Below are 22,230 nucleotides of genomic sequence, written 5' to 3' on the forward strand. Positions count from 1 at the left end.
ACTTCCACTCATTCTCACGCTTGGCTAAGCATTGGTTGTTAACTAATCAGATTTGCTCTCACCGGTAAATTGATGTGTAACATTAATGTCTGTGTTTGGGGTGGGATAAGGGAACAATAATGATTTTAGATCTTTATGACTTTATGTATCTGTATTATATGTAATATATATATATGTACTGTAAATACTTTGTATTTTAATGCGCCATCTACCTGCCCAGGGACTACGGGCGGAAATTAGCAATTTGCTACAACCTGGCACAAGACATCTATTAATGTTCTTTGTGCACGGTCCCTGTTCAAATAAATAAATTACAATTACAATTACAAAATATGGGCCGTTTTACGAAAATGTATGGCTAATTGCAAATTTGGTAAGACGTGTCGGACTTTAGGAGCTCCACACTGCTGGGCTCCATAACCAGGGCAAAGTCACCCTTTGTGGATTACTGCACTATGGGGCTCCGCGGCCGGCTGCCGGCATAACTATAATATATTTACGGTTTGAATTTCGTCACGCCACTTATATCGCAGCTACCCCAAGGTCTTATAAAGCTAACGTTGTGTCTGTTTTCAATGTAAGGCATTTTTATGAACGTCAGGCGTTTTTTAGGAGGAGCAGCTAGCTAGCTATATGTCCCATTCAATACAATGGGAAAAGATCGCTGCTAGCTAGCTACACTTTCAGCATAACTATAGTAGCTATATTTACAGTTTGAATTTCGTCACGGCACTTATATCACAGCTATCCCAAGGTCTTACAAAGCTAACAATGGTGTCAGATTTCAATTTAATGAATTTTTGTGAACACTAGCTAGCTAGGGGTTTCGTTAGCTGCGACTGTCCCTTCAATCCTATGTGTACAGATTGCGGCTAGTTAGCTTCATTTTCGGCATAATTTGAGTATATTTACAGTTTGAATTTCGTCACACCACTTATACAACATCTACCTAAAGGTCTTATAAAGCTAACAACGGTGTCCAATTACACGTTAATGAATATTTGTGAACTGTAAGGGTTTCGTTAGGTGCGACTGTCCCTTCAATCCTAGCTATGTGTAGCTACAAATCACGGATAGTTAGCTTCATTTTCGGCGTAATTCGAGTAACCTCTACCCCAAGGTCTTATAAAGCTAACAATGGTGTCCGATTTCAATTTTATAATTTTGTGAATTTCAGAGGAATTCTAAGAGGAGGCTAGCTAGCTCTCACTGATAGAGCTAGCTCCATCCAGCCGCAGGCTTTATCAATGAGACTCGCGGACAAGAGGCGTTTATTTCACCGATCGTTTGTTTAAATAACTCAACACATTATTATTACACACATTATAAGATTAACTGGAACCTGTGGTAAGAGATTGCTGGTGTAACAAGCTCGCTGACCGCGCTCTCACTCACACACAATCCGGCCATTTAGCTAGCAGGAAGAGGGGAGCTGCAGGCCCTGGAGCTCTGTCAGAGCAGCGGCGTTTGGTACTTCCTTTAGCCCCAAAAACGGTGACTTTGCGCGGGTATGGAGAGCTGTGGGCTGCCAGCCGTGACAGAGCACTATCTACCTCACAGCAGGCCGGGGTCTGTGAAGGAAAGCAGGCCGGGCGGCAAGGCAGCAACACAGGCAGCACCGGCCACTGAACTCCGACACACAGTCTTACCAAATTTGCAATTAGCCATACATTTTCGTAAAACGGCCCATATTTGACCTCTACATAGTTGATTTCTCGCATAGAAAAGTCTCAGAAATGAATTTAATGGTAAAATAGCAGATGAACAATGTATACAATTTCTGAGATCTGGACCACCTAGAGTCAGAAGACTAACTGATCTCAGGTCAGTTGTGTAGCCTATGCAAATGTGGGGCGTGACAAAGAGAGAGACTAGAGCCAAATGAGGAGGAGCCGCCAAGTTGACATCAACTAGGCGGCTCGTTGAGATTTGTCCGTTTTCATAGGCAGTTTCAAATTGTGAGATTTGCAGAGGAAAGAGGTGTCATTGGGATTTTAAGGTTCTATGTATGTCCTAGTTACCCACTAAACTGTCATTATTCAACTATGACAAGCTAAAATCGGTTTTGCATTCTATCACCCCTTTAAGAGGTAGTCTACAGACAAAGAGAGAGGTTGGACTGGGGTTGGAAAGAAATTCAAATGAGAGAGATGCAGAAGTAGAGAGAGAGTGTCTGAAAGAGAGAAAGACGCTGACAGATGAAGAGTTGAGTGTGTACGTGACAGATAAAAGCATAAGGTGATGCGTTGCTGCCTCTGGCAAGATCTTAATAATGTTGTGTAGTGTGTCATGCCCTGTTATTTTCCAATCTTGTATGTTTGTGATCAGACTTGCAGATAATCTGTGAAGCTGTGTATGATGCATCCTGATTTCAAACTTGGTAAGGGCCTTAGGCTTGTGTATATATGCAAAGACTGGCATGCAATAATTAAGACTCAGCCTACATGTCTGTACAAGGTTTGATAGACAAAATACTGAAACCAGATTTCATATAGGACATTTTGGAAAGTCGTCTTTAAGAAACAATGATGGTGTTAGGTTATAAAAAGTTAAACCATTGGTGATGTCTTATAAAAATATACTTTTAGTTAAATGAACACTGAATCAATTCCGATTGCATCACACCACACTAATCAGCATTTAACTGCCTCACTCCAACCTAGTTTCTAAATAATTAATTAGGTTATGTCTGTTATTTAGCATGAAAGTAGATGTTCTAGGAGACTTATTGTTTAAACAACTTTGGGAGCCACTCCCTGCTAAGCCTGACTGATTAGAACAAAGAAAATGTGTATCTCTGTAGAATTGGCACTACCATGATAAATGACCTTTGTCTGTGACCTGGAGTGAACCTGACTTGAGGTGTGTCCTTAACCTGAGAGACAGGAATATAATTCGGAAACAGAGGTGATCTCAGGACTGCGGACCTGGGACCCGACAAGGGAACAAGGTTCTGCAGTCCGCTGGTTACAGTGTATCGTTTTGTCATGTCTCGTGACTGATTGACGTAATTCCTGAAGAGGAGGCATGTCATTTCAGTCCACTGCATGTGTTTTCATGTTTTATGTTTGATTGTGTTTTGACTGTCGTTTTCATCGTGTTGTTTTATTAAACCTTTTGCTTAACTTTCAATTCGACCCCAGCCTCTCCTTCCTCCAGAAATCAAACGAACACGTCTTTTTAGTAGATTCCAACAATGGGAAATGCTTGTTTCTCCTGTTCGGACAAACAATTAGATGGGGTTCATTTGTTCAGATCATAAGTGGCTACACCTGTCATCTCTGGAGCCAAATGTGCATCTTCCGGCAAAGATTCTAATAAAATGCCATGATGCTGCAACTTGCAGCTACACATCCAGTATGACCTGCAAATACCAGACATGTTGGTAATGCCTGTGGGTGAGATGAAATGCAGATAAGAGAAGAGATAAGAGAAATGGCTGAGTAAAAAAGGTATTCAGAGGGAGCTGAATCAGAAAGTTGTCAATGAATATATTCTGCAGAGACACGTTCAGTCCCACCTGACAATGGGGAATACAGATGACTTCATCTGGTTAAAATTCAAAGCTTCAACACAATAATACAGTGGAATGGCATAATCAGGGCAGTCTTCAGGAGTGTCCATATTTAGAGTTATATTCAAACACTTTAGCAAGCAAAAGTACATCAATTTCTTTCTGACAACAGAAAAACAGATCTTAATTTAAGAAGCAGGTTCATATGTCACTTAAACGTTTTGAGGGTGGTATGACTTCAAAATAAATACCAATGTGCTGTCTGCAGAGTCGCATTTTAAGGAAAATATTGTGTTAGATAGCATGGCATGTCAGCCTCAAACATAGGTGTACAATTATAGGGTGACAGGGAGCTTTGTCACCCCTAATGATTTCCTATAAATTATTCATTCCCTTAATTATTGATGGAGTGTCTCTTAAAACGTGTGGAACTGAGATAGACTCTGCAGGCTGTGACTCACACATCACATTTATTAACACTTAACAAATGCAGAAAAGTTGGTTCTTTCAGTTGTTTTTTTTTGTTATCCTTGTGTGAATGCATTCACCTTGTTAGATTTTGTTCATACCTGCTGGGATTGGATTCCACATTTACGAGTTCTTCATTGATATTCTTCAGTGGTGTACTTGTAATTCTGATGAACAGATACAACCAGCAAGATAAAGTACATCAGATAAGTGAATGAATTGAGAGATAACAAAAAACAGAAATGTTAACCTGAGGTCCGTTTCAGAAAGCAGGTTTAGTGAAAACTCTGAGTTTGTTAACCCTGAGATGAGGGAAACTCTGGGAGTTCTGTTTCAGAAAGAGAGGTTAATCAAACCTGAGAGAGAGGGGGAACTCCAGCCCATTTCAGAAAGAGAGGTAACTTCACCTCCATGGTAACTGAGCCTGTGAACCTAACCTGGTCTTAATAAACCTTGAGTTTCTCTCAGTCTCCTCCCTCTAATACAGCGCTCTTTCATTTCCTCATTCATTCATTCATTCAGTCTGTATCAAGCGGATTTTAGCACAGTTTGTTATCTGCAAGAATTAAAAAAACAGTGTTGTTTTATTAACCGTGTTAGGCAGACTATAAATATATATATATTTTTTTCTTCTTTTTCTCAAAACCGACCCTTTAGTAGACGATACCGTTGATAAATAAGTTGTATTACTTTTCTAAGGAGTTAAACATATGTCGGGAGATGATATTGAGGCCCCGACTGTAGATGCATTTTCATTTTCAGATAACTACCTATTTGAGCGGTATCGTTTTTCTTCACAGTCCACCAGATATGTAGGCTTATATAACTAACGTCTTCATATCACTAACGTCACCCATCCTTGACATGCTCTCACATCCCAGCAGATTCTGCCAACTGCAGTTTTCTTTACAACATGGTGATGCGGATCATATTAGTAAAGCCACTGTATAAACTTTTTTTTTAGACATTTTTGTCATTAAAAAGGAGTTCCACAGTATTGCAGGTAAATGATGTAAACCCTTTGAAATAAAGATTATGAAATATAATTCTGTTAATGATGGTGCTACAGCCTCAGAATGGGATTAGTAGGCCTAGGACTTTTTCACCCACAGGATTACACCTAAATGAAATAGATTATAGGTTCAATACCATTTCACCAGTAATGTTATACTTATGATTAAATATGAAATTAATACACTCTATTGGAACTTACGCACTTACTCTAGCCGTAATTTTGTACCATGCAAATTCTCTCTTTTGCAGCAGCCGCTGTGTTGCTTTTTTAACGAAAAATATGTTCAAAGTTGCTGTATGTGCGCATGAGTATTTCCGCAGACCATTTTGTTTTGTGGTTGTTACCACGGTGAATCGTAGTATCATGGCTCCATTCATGCTGCCTTTTTATAGTGGTGGTTCACGCACTTAGCTCTGAGTGAACCTACTCTGAGTTGATTGAACTAACTCAAATCAGCTGTTCTGAAACCAAAAACTGAGGTTTTGTATCTAAAGCATTATCGCACTGTTCTGAATATTATGATCCAGCGAATTGCATAATTTTAATCAATATGTAGCATTTCTTTAAGTGAGAGTTGCTGTAGCTCAGCAAGCTATACACATAAGGATTTTAAGGGGTTTACCAAATTAAATTTGATATATAACAAAATCAGTTAACCCAAAACAAGTTATTGTTCCTGGTGTTCATTTCACTAACAAGTACAAATAGAAAAGGCTGAAAGAGGTTAAAGAAAGTGTTCAATGAGAGTACTTACAGTAAAAAAATGGAAGGGATGTGTGAAAGAAAAAAGTAAAATGCAAAAACAGAGTCAATTAAGAAAATTAAAACATGGACAAAGTGTTAGAAATGTGCATAGATATTGGCCTTTTCACGGTAAATTTTGCCTGCTAGTGGAGCAGTTGGACTAGCTGGTTCATCTTATGAATCTGTTCAACCAACCAGAGGGTGACATTGACACAATGCGCAGCGCTGCTAAAGTTTTGCGGTGAGCAGATCAATATGTGCCATTTCCCCAGTGTGAGCTCGTAGTTTGGAGGCTCATGTTTTCAAACCTTTACAGAGTAACGGAAAAAAAAGCATGGGGTGTTAAAAAAAAGGCTCCCTATGTAATCCTGACTGCATGAATGTCTACTCAGCACTGGCGAGGCCAGCGCTCATTTAGTTTAGATGGCCAAATCAATATACATTTCATGTACTGTGTCACCGCCTTCAGTAAGCCTTATCAGCATTTTTAAATCCCTTATGTTATGTATATGTTAGTCATAAAGTATGTGTTGTTTCGTTTGAAATTATGACTTTCATCTGCTTATCACAGTCATGCACTTGTACATACACCATCCACCCAAAGCACAATCTACAACCAACCATTGTCTCCTCGTAAATATGTTTACATACTACCAAATTATGGTTTACAAATGTAATCGCTGCCTGGATTATGTTCACAGGCAACGCACCAGAGTGGCATGGAGGTGGATGGTAGGCATACATGACTGTGACACCAGAGACTGAACATCCTGAGTTCTGTCTGTGATTAGGTTTAGGCATCAAGAGCATGTTGGTTAAGGTTAGGGACCATTCAGTATTTATGGAATGGACCACCGGAGGAAAACAGGGGAGGGTCATGTGTTTTTATTCTTTGTTGATAGAAGGGTCTTCCAATTTTTTTTAGTCTACAGGGGAGGGTCTCCCAACTTTTGTATTCATGAGAAGAGCAAAATTTCTAAGAGGCTTGTTTGGTGCATATTTATCCATGTAGCTCCATGTAGCTCTCTCAGTCTCGGCTCCTATTGCTAGCAGACGGGTCCCTCCCTATTTAGTTAGCCAGACCTGTAGTTTAGAGACCGTGGGATTTCCCAAACTGAATAAATTCCGCTCACACATATAAACACAAAACTGCTTTTCTAGCTTAATCGTGTTGTAACTGTTGTCTGCTGAAAAAATAATTGTATTCATTATCACAATTGCCGTACTGTTTAGTTAAAAAAACTACGCCAAACGCCATACGAAAACATAGCTGACCAGACGCAAGCTTTTATTTTGAAAAGCCGAAACTCGCACCGCGGATTGCACCCATTGACATATATATAATGGACCAATAGACCCCGTTGCTCTGGACGGAGACCAGTGAAGGCTATTAGAAGCACTTTTCCGGTGATCTCTTGCTTTACTGCGCAGCCTCCAACTGAGAGAGACAACGTAAATGTGACGTGAGCAACGTGTCTGAAAGTTATAAGTCTTCTAGTAGCTGGGCCAAGAGAAATCTCAATCATTCCCAATCTTACAGAGATGGAGAGTGTAGGTATATGTAAGGAGATAACATAAGCACAGGCTAATTATTGCTAACTAACATGCTAGTTAACATTAGTAATTAAACCTAAACAGCTAACGTAAGTCGAAACTGCCTGCGAGCTTCTCCTGTACTATACGGTAATTCCTCTACTGTGCGACAGTAAGTCACTTGGTTATGACACAATCGTTAGCCTATTTTTACAAAAACGTCTGCTACGGAGCCATAACGTGAGGTACAAGGTAATGGAGCCTTTTATACATTGTCGTGTTTCTTTAGAACTAAACAATGGACAAATAGAGTCTTTAAACACTTTCTGATGTAAAGTTATTCGCTGTCAAAGTGGCGCCAAAATGTATGCTAGTCAGTGGAATGCTAACTGGAGGTGATCTCTTTGTAGCGTCAAAATGGCGCCATAGGAGGTTCGAGTTCTGAAGCGAAGCTTACCCCCTTGATTGCACCAGCGGGCAGCCGGGAAGCGATATTACGAATCCCACTATGGCCACGCCAAGACCCGCCCTTCAATAGCATTCACACACTACAATTGGCCAGGCGTCCATGCTTACACGTACAGGTCCTATCCCCTGACCAATCCCCTAACCCTAACCTTAACCACTAGAGGTGAAATGCCTAACCCTAACCAATCAAGCTGCTTCGTAGGGTGGGTCTTGGCGTGGCCATAGGGGGATTTGTAATTTTGCAGCCGGCAAGGCATGAGACGGGACGTATATCCTTTCGGTCCTGGTGATTAATTGTGAAATTGTGCAAATGACAGCATTTTCAAGGGATTTGAGAAGGAAGGAGTGGTAGCATGCAAGCTCCCAAATTGACGATCGTCTGAGAAAAGGCGTTTTGGATAATGTTCAGCTTTGGCAGCTTTACCTATGCTAAAATATTCAATGACTGAGGAAGCCTAGGGACGAGTCCATAGCAACCAGTGTTGAATTACCCAATGTGCTTTGCTGAATGGTCTCAATGTTTTATTGTTTCATTTATTTTGTTTCATTTCATGTGAATACTAGTTTACTAGATGAGTAACTTAGTATTTGAAGTAACGCAGGAAGTGTGCATTTAGTTTCCATGCTTATTGTGTTTCCACAACAACATTAGTGAGTAAATCTACTGAAATGGCCACCACACCATAACAGAGGAGTGTGATGCGTCAAATGAGAATGCAGCCGTTTAGCCATCTACATCATGGCTGTAAAAGAGCAATGGAAATCTGTACAGCATTGCCAAGCGCAGATCAGTAAAATAAATTGTTGGGGAGGGTCATGTGGTCATGTGGCCTTGACCAACTGCCAATTTTCTCATTTGAAAGCCATGATGTCTCTCTCTCATGGGTTGGCCAAATTCTCTGGGTGGGCAAAGCAGAGAAAGGGGAGGTAACCTTGCTCCTTATGACCTCATAACAAGCAAGATTCCAGAACAGCTCATCTGAGCTTTCATTTTCTCAAAGGCAGAGCAGGATACCCAGGGCTCGGTTTACATCTATCACCATTTCTAGCCACTGGGGGACCATAGGCAGGCTGGGGGAACTCATATTAATGTTAAAAAATCTCATAAAGTGAAATTTTCATGCCATGGGACCTTTAAATAAAAAATGAACAGTCCCTTAGGGAAAGATCCAGATATTGGTTAATGTTGTTAATCACGTTGTGTTTTGTGATTCAAGTCATTGCAGACTTTATCTATATGTTGAACAAGACCATAATATTTCTCTAACCTTAACTAGGTGCTGCCAGTCCCTAACACCATACACATGTTTAATAATGCTGTAATCACTGCAACATTGATTTTTTTGGGTGGAAAACAAATAAAATAGTTTGTCAATGACCATTTTGAACATTTGAGACATTCAGTAACTATTTTTGCAACTTGCCAGATGTGTTAATTATTTGTATATATATATATATATATATATATATATATATATATATATATATATATATATATATATATATGAACATATAGAACAGACAAACACAATTGAACAAGAACAACAACCATCTCCCACCCCCCACCCTCTGTGGTCTCGAAACAGGAATCACACCTTGCCTAGTCGCTTTTCTCTAATTCTTGTGAGGCCAGATGTGTTAATTAACCACACTGTATAATATGTAGATTAAAAAACTGCCATCATTAGGCTACATTTCATTTAAAACATTTGCTGTTGCTAAATACTTGTGTATATAAGAGTAATTTGTAGGACCCAGGGTTATCTTGAGCAGATTAAAATTATTTTGTTTGCTTTTTAATTATTCCTAAATTACACCTATAACTTATTTATAATTGTTTATCCCTGTAACAACAAAACAAGGCAAACTGATGTGTGGGACAAGCTAAATATTAATGTGCCTGATTACTGCCTGGAATGAACTGTTAACTGTGACGTATCATGTGTGTACAACAAAGCCCATGTGTGTTTTCGATTTCACCCCCCCCATGCACACATTTCAGCAGGTGATTTCACCGAGGAGACCTCCCCAGTGGCTTAAGGTATTTTAATTTGCTGCAGAAGTGTTTGTTTGAAATGACAACCTGCATGCTTGTCCCTCGATGCCTCATGGTTTGAGAGACTGGTGTAAAACGATGCAAGGCTATACCTCTTTGTGTTTCAACACATCCCCAGCTGCCAGATTAAATCAAAAAGCAACAATGTTCAAAGGAAGGGCACGTCCCAGTCAAACCAATCCATCATCTGATGCAACAATGGAAGTCAGGTTTATGTTGGGCTAGACATTTCATGCACCATTCATAAGGAAGTGAAGGGGAAACAAACAAATCTTTCAATTTCTTTTTATTTCTCTCTTAGGGAAATCTCTATCTTCCTTTCATACATACAGACACACATACTTTCTCTCTTCATGTCTGAGGATGCATCAGTATATTAACCTACAGAGCAAACCCCTTCAGGAGTTATTCTTGCTTCCTTCTCTTTCTGAGCAGCCTGGATGAGTGTCTCAAACAGGTCAAAAGTCAAACAAGATGAGCTGTTATGCTGTGAATTTTTATGACAGTGTTCAATTGTTGCATTACAGCAGTCAAACTACAGCGACATTTCATTATTTGTGACTTTGACAACAATAAATAAAACATGATGATGATGATGATGATGATTAAATATATTATTTCAAGGCAGATGTGTTGTTCCTGAGGCATTTGAGATAGCTCCTGTCTGTCCTTAATATGTAGCAGTTAAGCGTCTGGTTTGGATCTTCTTTCAGTCACATTCTTAAGGGATAGTGCCTCCGTCATTTGTGGTTTAACTAACTATACTATCAAACATAAGTTTGGGTACATTTTCAGAATTGAAATGTAAATGTTTAGAGTTCTCCCACTGTTTCAGAAGAACATAGCTCATTGACTTGTAGAGCTTTATGGTGTTTTCTATTTATGGTAGCTCAACAGTGTATACATCCCCACTGCTTACTGGCCTATAGGTAAGGTAGTCACTAAGGCAATCCACAGATACAGTTAATCCTAATGATTCACTGTATGTTTAACATTAAAACGTGATTATAAAATCACCCCAACAATTATTAGGCTATTTTAATAGTTTAGGATTCTATGCAAAAAAGGTATGTATAAAGGCTTTAGGCCGCCCTACACGTTATTGTAGGCCCAGTTTATTATGCAACTTCATTTTATACAATATATGTAGTAAGGAGTACCGTCTCTCTTTCAGTTAAGGGGTCCTTTTTTTTTTTTTTTTTTTTTTAAACGTTGAGGACCCCTGCTGTATGTTATTGCCTGACTGGCAGAAAGCATTTAATAAGTTGTCAACCCAAAGACTGATAAATGATTCAGCTTGTGTGTGAATTTGGAGGCAGAGAAGAAGGACTTTACTAAATCAGTGTTCAAATGAACAGGCTTAGGGCATGGTCACACATGCACGAATGCAGGCAAGTGACTTGCCTAGGTGATACCAGCTGGTTAGACACAGCAACAATCAATGTTTCCTCCATCTTGGCTCACTCGGAAAACTACAGCCAATGACCACACACACTGCTTTGCTATTGGTTGAGGCTGTAACTGCGGCAGTCAAAGGTCACCAAAATTGAACATCACGCAAAATTTGCTTTGCAACCAGAAGAAAATGAAGAAAAACGTTCCACTTCCAGGATGGCTTCAATGCCGCCGGAAATTCCACCGGATGTCCCTTATTTAGGCTGGATGTCCGTTACCTTGGACTTTCTTTGTGTTGGCATTCTAAACTCTGATCGATTTATGAGGACTATGGTTAACTGCTCCTCAGATCTCTGCAGGGTAAATCCAGACCGCTAGACTATCTGTCCAATCTGAGTTTTCTGTTGCACCACTAAAACAACCTTTGTACGTACACGTTCCACCAAAACATGTTCCTTCCCGTGGCCATTTTGCAGAGGCGCCATTGCGCCGCCCAACAATTGTGATTGGTTTAAAGAAATGCCAATAAACCAGAGCACATTTTTCTCCCATTCCAGAATGCTGTATGGACTCACCAGACCCTCCTACGCAGCGCTGTGGTCTGGCAATGTGAGACTAATATTATTGTAACACTGCCGAAGCATGGTGGCCTTTCTGCCCCGGCACCCATCGAATCCCACCGCAGTGCACGTTCTACTGCTCCCAAACCGCAAGACCCTCAGCTGCTCCGCTTAATTGACACACGAGTGATTGCTCCAAACCACTTTCAATTAATATTCTACACCCCTGCACCAATAATGCAAAAAGGCTCTTTTTTATGTTTTTGTCTTAATTGGTTGCATGTTTTCGTACAAAAGGAGCTTTACACACAACCTTAGAGCTAAATATTTGCTGACTATAGTGTTTAGTGTAGACTACACATTTTATGTAGATTTGGGTGTTTACAGTTGTCATTTACATTTAAACGGTTGGAAATCTGGTTCTTCAACTAAATTGTAGCACACCATAGTCAATTTCATAGTCAATAGTCATTTCCCACTAAATTGTGGCTAGTAACTTCAGAAATGCATGGACCTGTAGGAAAAGTTAGAAGTGGCTGAAGGTGGATAGAGGGACCGACTGAGCAAAAATATAAACAACTGAGGCAACTGTTGTGACAGTGACTACGTTTACAAGCTGTCAATTTTCAGGTTATGGTCGGGTTAAGGTCAGTATTCGGGTTTCTGAAACATTCGGAATAACCCGTTTACATGCGTGAGCAGAGAGAGTTACTCCTACATGGAATTTGTAATGAATTGGCAATATCCCGACGTAAACGGCGATGCACGGTTAGCGTCTGGATGTAGCCTACGGACAACCTTAAGACGCAATAACTTTTCGGTCACCTTCTTATAAATCTCACTATCTCGGTACTTTCTGCCGTCAACAAAAGACATTACATTCATGGTTTTCACCACACTAATAAAGAAATTGGTTTCCTCCTCGCTCCAAAAGTGTGGTGCTGTGCTGCATCTTGCCATGTTTACCTCTACTTCTTGTTTACTTCCGGTATACTGCGCGCAGGTTTTCTGCATATAACTATATTATTATAGTATATAATTATTATTATAACTATGTTTTCTGGCGCATACAAGAAGTTCCTCTACTCAAAAGACCAAGATTCCTTGCGAATAGAACATGCGCAGAACACAAATCAATGTTCCTTTTAATGGGGATATGCCGATACGCGTTTACATGACCAAAATTTCGGGTTAGAAAAGGGGTAACCCAGGTAGCATATTCGGGTTTTTAAAAACCGGAATATGAGCATATTCGGGTTTTTGCCGGTGTTTACATGGCCGTGCGTGACCGGGTTATTGCTAATAGTCCGGTTTTGAACGGGTTATTGGCTGCATGTAAACGCAGTCACTGTTACAAGCAAAATGGCAGAATTTATATTGAAAACATATGTGACTAAATCTGTTGTCTAAATTTAAATGGGCTTTTCAAGAACAGGTTAGGGCTCATTTTTGATGAAAGCTTTCTTAGTCAATTAATCAAAAAAACAAAACAAACCAACAATCAATCATTCAATCCAGTACTTTGCATTTTGATTACCTTGTCACTAGACATTTCTGTTGGATGTTGAAGCAGCATATTTGACTGTTGACAGGCACACTATGCGTTTTTTTGTTGACTTACATTTATTATGAGTCACTTTTTGTAAGAGGATCTGGTTAATGGCCACGTTGGAAGCTGGGTCTGGACTTAAATGAAATAGTTTACTTTTCTTTTGATGTGACAGTGTGTTTGTGTAAATTACAGGCCACTGTAACTCAAAGGGCACAGAGTGCTGGTTGTGAGTGGGCTGAATTTGAAGAATCCACACAGCACATGGAACACTTCCATATGCGTTCATTACTTTCCACTTTCCAGTAAATGCACAACAAAAATGAGGGAGCTGAGCGGCAAATGGGACTACAGGGGGTCAGCCTACTACTTTATTAAAATATAATACAAAACCTTTACAGTGTTTCCTTCTGTGATGATTCTTTAACAATTCCACAATAGCTGCTTATTCTGGCTTGAATATGTGTGATCGGTCTAATAGACTGCAACATGTTACCAATATTGCAGCCCCTGGCAATATTAGACTTTCTGGTTAAACTGTTTTCACGTTTGTTATGACAACATAATATCTGAAAAGAATTTTGCCCATGTACCTTGATAATAAGCATTGGCAACCTCACACACACACACACACACACACACACACACACACACACACACACACACACACACACACACACACACACTCTATTCCAAACTAAGGAAGCTAAGATTTTAAAATAAATTATAATATTTCAAACAAAATTCTGCTGCAGGTTTCAGGAGCACAAATTTTCTGATTGTTAAAAATACATACATGTATTGTTTATTCTTTCCTCTTTTTACCTGGACAGTGTTCAGTATAATGCATAACATATTGTAGCTGCAATATATCAGTATTCATATGGTGCTCTGGCAATAAATCTGAGCTTGGTCAAGCCAATAAAACCCTTTGGATTTGATTGTTTATGTACAGTAAATGTTGCTTTAATAGTTTATAGTTCTTGATTTATGTTGTATAAGTATTTTTTTGCTCTGGCAAATCGTTCTCTCCCCCACTCTCTAAAATTAAATCTAAAATCCTCAATGAGAGAACCTTACAGCACCTAATTGTTAACTTACAGACCTAGTCGTGGGACTCGGTCTATGACAGTGGGACTCCTGATGCAGCATATGACAGTCTGATAAAGATCATTCAAGACTCCATCAAGGACACAATCCCTGAGAAGACTATCAGATGCAGCACTACCCTCCAGAACCCTTGGATTACAAAGGGAATTTTAAAGTATATTAAATATAAAAGTAGGCTTTACAAATCCTACATAAAAAATCCTTCTAGCTTAAATAAAGAGAAATATATTTCTTATAAAAATAAACTAACGCAGATCATAAGAAAGAGGGGGACTGCAGGAGGTCATGGAATGTGATAAATGAAGTCCTCAACAGGAGACATAAACCTACTAATCTGCCTAACTTTGGTGATGCCAAAGCTGATCTTTTACAGAGTTTTAATAATCATTTTGCTTCAATAGGTGCAAATCTGGCTAAGAATATAAGTCAACCCCAGGGTGTCACCTTCAAGTATTTTCTTTCTGGTAGCTACAGTCACTCATTTTTCATGATACCGACAGATAGTACTGTGCTCCTCAAGATCATTTTGGACTTGAGGAGCTCGTACACTGCTGGTGTAGATGGAAGTAGTAAGATCATGAAAGACATTGCAAATGTCATTGTAGAGCCACTGGCTCACTGGATCAACCTTTCTTTACTTACTGGCACTGTACCTAAAATGACAAAAATTGCTAAGATAATTCAAATTTTTTAATTGGGCGACAGAAATGATATGAGCAATTACCAGCCCATATCAATTCTACCCACTTTCTCTAAAGTAATGGAGAAAGTAGTATACACTAGACTCAGTGGCTATCTTCATAAACTAGATATTCTTGTTCCCTCTCAATACGGTTTTAGAAAAAAAAAAAGAGTACCACCTGTATGGCAATACTCGACCTAATAGAACAAATAAATGACTGCATTGAAGAGGGAAAATGTGGTGTTGGTATTTTCTTGGACCTATCAAAAGCCTTCGATACCATTGACTTTGATATTTTATTGTACAAATTGCATCACTATGGTATCAGAGGTCTAGCACTTTAATGGTTCAGAAGTTATTTATACGAGAGGGAACTGTATGTCCATGTCAATGATCATAACTCTACTTGTCAGCCCATGATCTTTGGGGTCCCCCAGGGTTCCATTATAGGGCCACTCTTATTCATTCTATATATAAATGATTTCATAAATTTAATTTTATTCAAATCGAGTAAAAGAAATTTAAAAACACTGATCACTGCCTGATTAAAATTAATGGGCAGGAGATAAAAAGAGTGCATTCCACTAAATTCTTGGGGGTCCTCATTGACGACTCACTCAACTTTAAATGTCATATTGACTATCTTGTAAACAAACTGTCCAAGTATGTTGGCTTGTTCTATAAGATCAGACATTTCCTTCCTCTGTCTGCCCTTCTCACGTTGTATAAAACTCTCTTTGAACCACACCTAACTATTGTAATGTGATATGGTGTAACACTTTCACCAGCCATCTTAAAAAACTTATATCCTTGCAAAATAAAGTCATATGGGCTCTGTCCTGGTCAGAGATAAATTCCCCCACCCACCCTCTATTCCACTGTTTTGAGTTCATAATGCCTGCCTTATGTTACAAATTGTCAACAGGCTGAATTCTAGACTGAGTAGTCTTGTTCCCATCTCCAGCCCCCAGCATACATACCAAACAAGAATCAAACCACTTATATCAGGAAAATGTCGCCGACATGTGCGTGCCAGTATGAGTGTTGTTTGTAAGGGGCAGCAGATCTGGAACGGGATTAATGATGGCTTCAAGGTGTTGCCCTCTATCTCCAACTTCAAAAGACAACTAAAAAATAATTTCCTATTAACCTATATCTAATATAAAACTGTTATTTCATGGACTACTGGGATGTATGTGTATGATTGTATGTGTATGTAATGTTATGTATGTACTGGTGCGCTTTTTGCGTACATTTACTCATCATCATCTGGTTACAGGTGGTAACTGTGTATTCTGTACCACTACCCTTTCATGAATCATGGGCCCCCACCTATAAGCTTTCCTAGGTTCTTTGGGGGACCCATTCACTCTACCTAATTGATCTTGTACCCCAACTGTATTATTGTAATGTTTGAAGTGGCATTGTGAATAAAAATAAATAAATACATTTAAAAAAATTAAATAAGTGGTTAAACAGTAGGATTTAGTTTGATGAAAGTTGCCTAATATAAAAGGTCAGTATCATCACAGGTCTTAAATGTAGGTTTTGAGCAAAAAGGAATTGGGTGGCACAATTTTGAGCAAAAAGGATATATTTTAAGTGGTTTAGTCTTATTCTCCACACACTAGACTGGTTTTGGCATCTTGAATATGTATGCTTGAAGTTTATTATTGGTGAGTTGATGGGATTTGAAAGTGTGTAGCAAAGATTAGTTATCGTTACAAAATACAATTGCACAAACATGCATGTGCTAACACTAAATCAATCAATTAAGGTGCATATGAATGATTAGAATGAACAAAAGAAGCACTAACATAAGCAAAAATGTGCTGTATATTGTATATAAAAACAGTAAATAAATAATAGCTATGCTGACTACTCTGTTAAGTAGTCAGTAAAATAAGTCCTATACTTCAAGCTGATTATTTTCTGCCCAAACAACTAAATAAATCCACTGACACAGTATCTCACACAACAGTGGTACATAACAGACAGCACTGATTTATCACTCTCATTATGCCACATTAGCCAGACTAAAACAACAGACAAAAGAGCTAAAAGGAAGGGAAAGAAAAAGGCCAAAAAGGAAAGTTTAACAAGTGCTGTGTGATTAATCTCAACATGCTCTCTATATCTAACGTCTATTTCCTGTTGACTTGCATCACTCTTTAATCTGGAAGGACCAAATTAAAAGCAATGCATGTCCCACAAAGGTCTGTGCCACCCAAATTCTTTACCGCAGTCACCGCCTCTTCCACTTCAGAAATAAGATGGATGCGGGCATCCTGGCTGCATGTGCTCTGCAGATCTTACTATCATTATTTGTAAGAGAAACAACCGAAACAGTAACTATAGCTTTCAGTGTTTCAGGAATGTTCAAATTTGTAACAATGGCTTTCCTATTCCCTTTAGAGACTCAAAGTGATGTCACAGTGTTTCATAAGAGATATGTTCTTAAATCTATGTCAGATCATAGCACAAAACCCAACAATTAATCAATAAGTCGATCAACATAAAAGTAATTGGAAATTTTTAAATTGGTTTTAAAAATTGATTAAGAAATTAAGTAAATTTTTCTTGCTAAAGTGCCTGACAATACCTAATTCCAGTTTCTCAAATGTGACAATTTCCTGTTTTTCTTTGTGTAACTTGTGTGTGATTGTAAACTGAATACATTTAAGTTTCAGACTGTTGGTCGGACAAAACAAGACATTTAAGATGGCAACCCTATAGGGCTTTAGGAAATCATGAGAGTATTTTTTAATTATTTTTGAAATATTATAGACCAAATAATTATCAAAGACAAATAATCAACAGACTACAACTGATAACAAAGTAATTGTTACTTACAGCCTTACTTTTTTTCTGAACAGTGTATTAGCAACATAACACAACATTACAAATTGACCACAACTGATGGTGCATGAGAATGGCATGGCAATATTACAGTTTTACACTCTCGCCATTAATTCAGTGGTTACCAGATGTTTTCGATTTACAAACATTAAGCTATATATATGCTGCAAAACAAACCAGTCAATCAGTTAATTCTGGAAGAAGATATTTCCAATATTCTGTGAGGAAGCATGCAACTTTTAATCGGACAAGTGCTACACATTGGTGGACATGCCTTACTTTAAATACTGTAAGGCCCTGTTTACACGATGACGCTCGCGGGTGAAAATGAAAAAATATTTTATCGGATGTGCCTTTCGTTTATACGGCGACGGCGTTTTGGGGGCTTAAAAACGCAAAAAAGTGAAACCACCCTCCAGAGTGGAAATCTTAAAAACGCTCCACCGTCGCGTTACCGTCTAAAGGGTAAAAACGCAAAAGTCTGAAGACAGAGGTGTGGAGAGAGACGAAAAAAAGGCGTCCAGGTAGTCTGCTGTTACAGAGTAGGCTACAGAAATTATAGGCTTCTGTTATCTAAAATAATTTCAATGTAATGGCTCAATATTTAAATGATTTCGACAATGTGGATAAGATTGTTATAGTTCGATGATGATATGTATAGGCTATTCATTTGAGCCAGAGTAGGCGACAACGTTGCGGATGAAGAGAGAGAGAGAGAGAAAGCGAGAGGCAGCGGCCAGCGGGCAGAGGAGGGTCTGCTTCAGCCTCCTCTGCCTGCTGCCTCTCGCTCTCAAGCAGCGGCTGAAGGGCCGCTAGGCTCAGGGTATTGGTAGTGCTCCCGTGGGTGCTGTGCTGTGGCTTATCACGGTCAACTGTGCCGGTCATCATCAGACAAACATGCAACTCCACCTCCTCGTCTTTCCAGACAAGCTTTTGTTGTTCGCTTCGACATGTTTTGGTTTCGCGCTACCAAAGCCGGTCTACGGAAAGCCGTTCCACTCCCTATTCAGCCCCATTGTACCGAATTTGGTTGCAGTTCCACCAGAGTTCCACTGGGGGTGATCGCGGTCCAGTGCAAAATGAATGGGACTCTATGGAGCTAGACGGCTAAATGTGTCTCTTTCGCCCGATTGTCGTTGAGAAACCTCAGATTTGATTGTAGTTTTTGCAAGTTCAACATGGGTTATAGGTCGAAAGTTGAATGAACGAGTACTTATGTCCTTTTGAACACGTCAGTGAAGGTCTGATTACGATCGGAGATCCCGCTTCACGGCATCCGAAGCAGAGCCTGAATGTCAGAGTAAATATTTCGGCATAGTCTTTAAAACATTAGCAAACCTCTTTCTAGCATGTGTATTAACAGGGAGAGCCTTACCTGTTAGCTGTGTTGTCGATGCCTCGAGAGAAAAAAGGAAGCGACTCAGAGCTTGCCGTAAAGCAGTATCTCTGGCCGTATATATGTGTATGACGTCATTGACATTTTAAAAGGCTTTTTAGAACAAAAAAACGACTTTAAAAAAATCGAACATCCAGCAGTGTGTATTTTCTTTGCCTCCCCTTTCGAATGCAGCATTCAAATTACTAGACAAAAAATTATATCCTGAGAAAAGCGGATTTTGAGGGGTATAGCTCCATAGAGTCCCATTCATTCTGCACTGGCCTGTGAGCACCCCCTATATGGAACTCTGCTGGAACTGCAACCAGTTCAGAAGCCGGAAGTAACGAGGGAGTGGAACTTCTTCCTATATTAGAAATTATTTGGCGCTACTAAGGAGAGAAGTAGAAGGAAGGTTCTACGCAGGTGCGCTGACTTGGTGGTGTTGTGTGGCAGTGCCACCTAGCCGCCTGGCGTGCATACTACATCGAATTTCACACACTTTTGCATCACCATATGCACGCAGATTGTCCCCCCAAAACTCTCGTCTAAACGCGGAATAAAAAGTGAGAACGCAACGCCACTTTTGCGTTTTCTCTTCAGATCATTTCCGTCTAAACATAGCCTAAGTCTGTATATATGTGCACCTACCAGAAGTAGCTTGTTCTTGTTTGGAAATAACGTGCCAACAGTTTCCACTTATTTAGGGAATTGTCTATTAATAATAACAACTACAAGTATGTTATACTTTCTGAGAGAAGAGAACTGCCCATGCTGAACATTACCAATCAGTTTTTTGCTAAACTTCTTTTGCAAAAGTTGTATTCAACTCAGTATGACATAGTGGGAGAATAATTTGACATACATTTGTGCAACTGACTTCATTGATACTCTTATACACATGCTCTTAATGTATCTAATGAAACACTCGTTCCAGAAGCAGCTGTGTGTTAAAGATCTTTTCACACCCTGTCTCATCAACACTGTATCAACATCAGCTAGCTCTTCCCTTATCAGTGTACTTTATCGACATCTGCCAGGCTGAAGATAAGAATTATCATTTTCAGCCCATTAGAGGTCTTGACGCTACCTATCTGATGGCAGCCGCTTGCTGCTGCCATCAGATAGTAATACACATTACTTCATGGCCACTATATGTCTGTGGGTGACCTTCATTAAGATTTTACAGCTGAACAGTCACAATATTTACTGCATTTTATAATTTAAAATGGTATGAAAATCTCCTACCCTGACTTAGCCTCATTATTTCCTGAAGATGAAACCAGAATATGCAGTGACAGTTGCTAAAATATATGAAGATCTGTTCACTATATATCTGCCAAAGATTAAATCTAATATTACATTCTACAACATAATAGATGAAGTTGAAAATTGAGTGTTTGCTGTAACACATGTAACACTTGTTCTTCATTTATCATTATTTCATAATTATTTAATGTTAAATTGATCACGTCTTTTTGCCCTGTACATGAAAATATAAAGTTGGGCAAAAATAAGTAAATATTAATTATACATATGAGGGCGCTTTCACACCTGCCTCGTTCAGTTCGGTTAAATCGCACTAGAGTTTGTTTGCCCTGCTGGTGCGGTTCGTTTGGGCAGGTGTGAATGCGGCAGTCACACCAAAAGCGGACCAAACAAGCATACCGAGACCACCTCAACAAGCAGGTCTCGGTACCCTTTTTTGGTCCGCTTTCAATCCAACTCTGGAGTGGTTCGTTTGTGGTGAGAACGTGATCCGACCTCGAACTGCACCAACTATATATACTTCGCCAGTCTCAGCTAAATGTCTCCTGTAGTCAGGTGTACTTAGCAATCGGCAGTGCAGTAGAGCAGCAAACTGTAACAGGTTGCAATGTTTCTCTAGCAGAAATAGACTGCAGTCAAGCTTGTTGTCACCCACATTTCTGTGGTCAAACCAGCCGCCGCTAAAGTTGGAGACCGACACCAGCAGAGCAAAGCGAAGTTTCGGTGACCAGAGCAGACATAGTAACGTCGCTCGCAAAACAATGTCTGATTATTTAAATGAAATGAGCTGGTTTGACCATGGAGATGCAATAAATATGCACTAGTCCCCACAGGACCTTCTTCCTGTATTTACTTTCTTGCTCACACCCCAGACACATCCTACCAATAAGCGGGGTGAACGTTCTTGTGTGGTTTGTAATGATGCATTTTGGTACGCTTGATTTTTCCGGGTGTGAAACCAAACCAAACGGGCTCCAAGTTTACAAACTCATCAACTTATTCGGACCAAAGCAAATGAACTATAGGTGTGACAACGCCCTAAATCTCAACATCAATAGTAACCAATGTTGAATGTGTAATTAATGTATGTCAATGAAACTACAAAAGATTATTACAACCATGTCGGCGGCTCTGTAAATGCTGTTAGTTTTGCTCGCCAGATAAAAATGTTAACCATGCTGGAGGAAAAGTCAGCGGATCACAAAAGTCAGCAGGATTCATTGTTTGGGGATCATGCTGTACAAAATTTCATAGCAACCCATCCAATTGTTGATATATTTTAGTCTGGACAGACGGACGGCCAGTGAGCATGGCTGTATGGAGGGATGTCAGAGTAGCCATCTGAAACTGAAATACTGCACTGTTCTTTGTTTTCTGTCTGTTTGATTTGTCTTACAAACGCCACAGCTTCTGATTGTCAAAATGAGAGACAATTTTGCCGTGCTCTTTAAATGATCTCATCACAAAATTTCAGTGCACCATTGAAAATGGATTAGAAACTGTGGAAAAGGTGATTGGAAAGCCTTAGGCATGACCGTTCTAGCATATGGGCCCTTTTTTCTTATTTAGAATGGTCAACTTAACAATAAAAATACATTATTTTTTGAGTTCACAAGTTCACATTGAAGATTAG

This window comes from Perca fluviatilis, chromosome 1 (genome assembly GCF_010015445.1).
Source record: "Perca fluviatilis chromosome 1, GENO_Pfluv_1.0, whole genome shotgun sequence".
Classification (NCBI taxonomy): domain Eukaryota; kingdom Metazoa; phylum Chordata; class Actinopteri; order Perciformes; family Percidae; genus Perca; species Perca fluviatilis.